Genomic DNA, 2,519 nt, shown 5'->3' with positions numbered 1-2,519 from the left:
GAGAGAGAACAGTAGAGATAGAAGAGATAAGGGAGAAGGAAAAGTCCTGTCTGCCCCAAAGAAAAAGAGAGGAAGAGAGAGTGTAAGTGGGCGGGGTCTGTCTTTTAAAGGGGTCCTTTGCACCTGCATGCAGACTATGCAACCACGGAATGCTGGGTTGACCAGTGTACTGCCTGAGTGCATTCTGCCAGGTGACAAGGGCAGGACAGCATAATGCCTGAATCCTTACAGGTCACAGTTTCAGAAAGTTCAGCCCAATGTTTCTTAGTTCCAGAGACTGGTACTGAACGTAATGGCGGTCACAGCCTAAGGAAGCTGCTGATATCATGGCAGTCAGAAAGAGAGAGCGAGGAGAGAATTAGAGATCAGGTAATGACTTTCAAAGGCATTGATGTCACATTCCACTAAGCCCCACTTTTTAGAATTTTCAGAACCTCTAAAGCCAATGCCAACTTATGTACTATGTGAGGACAATTCCAATTCAAACCTTAAGTGTGGTAGAAAGAGCACATGCATATTTTTATGTTTAGGATACTGTTTCATCAATGAGCTCATTCTAATAATTCTAGTTGAGTGAAAATTGTCTCTGAAGATTCCTGGGAGTCTTGCATTTTCAACTGCTTTCCAGCCAGCTAGTTCATTTAGAAATCTGTTTGCTCAAGGGCTCAGTAGCGATTCCGGTCCTTATTGATTTGGAGATGATCCATGCCAAACCTGTGGTATACAATTTTGTCATACTGCATCCCACTGTATCAAGCTTAGATAATTCTTGGTTTAAAGGTTTAGTTCTTGTTTGTGGCATAGGACTTAAACCTGAAAGAATAAGTCTGCCCAGACTGGGGACTAATATTCTCTCCAAGCCAAAGATGAGTGAACACTGATCTTTCAGTTCAATTCCAGAATTATTCAAAGTCTATTTTATTGTATATAAAAGAGTCTGAAATTTTTTTCTGTGATAAATCCATAGCCAAGATAATAAATCAATATTATTTGTAACTTCATAATACAAAGTAGAGAGTCATTGGAAATGAGCAGTAGTGATTATTGTTTTCTCCAATCAATTGACAGTTCATAAGGCAGACCATTTAGGCAAGGCTGTGGTAGACTAATGAAGTATACAGAAAACACAAGACAATCTTCCTGCAGAGACTTTACAAAAGTCTAATCCAAGGGAGACATTCAGAAAATAGTGCAGACCTGAAGGGCACCAGGAAAGGAAACTACTGGGTAAACTGGGGGGGGGGAGTAGAAGGGAGAGGATGGGGGATGGAAACATGAGATATCAGGAACACTGAGCTGGGGGAGGGATGGAGGGGGAGAGCAGTGAAAAGTATAACTTGATAGAAGGAGTTAGGGAGAAACCTGGTGCTAGGGAAATTCTCAGGAATCCGCAAGGATGACTCCTGCTAAGATTCTCAGCAATAGTGCAGAGACTGTTTGAACTGGCTTTCCCATTTAATTAGATTAGTGACTACCATAATAATCACCACAGACCCTACATCCACTAACTAATGGAAGCAGAGGCAGTGACCCACAGCCAAGCACTGGGCTGAGCTCCTGGAGTTCAGTTGAAGAGAGGGAGGAAGCATCATATGAACAATGGGGGCCAAGACCATGTTGGAGAAACCACAGAGACAGCTGAACTAAGCTAGAGGGAGCTCAGACTATTATGGACTGACAGCTGGGAACCCAGCATGGGACCAAACAAGACCCTCTGAAGGTGGGTGGCAGTTATGTGACTTGATAGCTTGGGTGATCCCTGACAGTAGCACCAGGACCTATCCCAGGGGCCTAAACTAGTTTTGGGGGGCCCATTCCCTATGGTGGGATACCTTGCTCAGCCTTGGTACCCGTGGGGGCAGGGAAAGCTTGGTCCAGCCTCAACTTGGTATGCCAGACTTTTTTTGACTCCCCAATGAAGGCCTTACCACCTATGAGGAGTGAATGGTGGTGGGAATGTTGGGAGGCACAGATCAGAGTAAAGGGAGGGAGGGGGAATGGGGAATAGCATGTAAAATGAAATTTTCTTAAATAAAAATATAATAATGAAGAATAGTCTGTATGGGGTGAAAATTTTAATATAATTCTATCTGCAAGTTGAAAAACAGGAAGCTAATCAAAACCATAAGAATCACATAAGAATATCATAAGAATCTCATAAGAATCTCATATTTAGAATTGTAAAACATTTACTAATCAAGTTCTGTAGAGGGAAGACTTTTCTCTGTTTTTTCCTATCCTACTTGACCAGTTTTCTCTACAACCAATGGGTCCCACAGTCACTTATGAAATAACCACTCAGAGGCTTAATATGTATTTATAATTGTTTGCCCAATGGCTTGGGCTTCTTACTGGCTAGCTCTCTCTTAAACTATTCTAACCCATGTCTATTCATCTGTGAATCACCAAATAGATGCGGCTTACCAGTGTTATCCTTGCATCTTGTTTCCCCTGTAGGTACATGGGGTCTCCCTGACTCTGCCTTCCTTCTCTCTGTATCTTTTTTTTCTTTTTTGGAT

General features: G+C 42.3%; 1 protein-coding gene across 11 annotated transcripts in view; it reads left to right on the top strand.

Annotated features, from left to right (window-relative positions):
- Positions 1 to 2,519, top strand: part of Gria4 (glutamate ionotropic receptor AMPA type subunit 4) — a 361,933-nt gene that overhangs the window by 147,663 nt on the left and 211,751 nt on the right. The gene's annotated exons all lie outside the window — the stretch shown is intronic.

Source organism: Mesocricetus auratus, unplaced genomic scaffold (assembly GCF_017639785.1).
Source record: "Mesocricetus auratus isolate SY011 unplaced genomic scaffold, BCM_Maur_2.0 Super-Scaffold_100040, whole genome shotgun sequence".
In the NCBI taxonomy this organism is placed as follows: Eukaryota; Metazoa; Chordata; class Mammalia; order Rodentia; family Cricetidae; genus Mesocricetus; species Mesocricetus auratus.
This window is presented reverse-complemented; position numbering and strand designations above follow the sequence as displayed.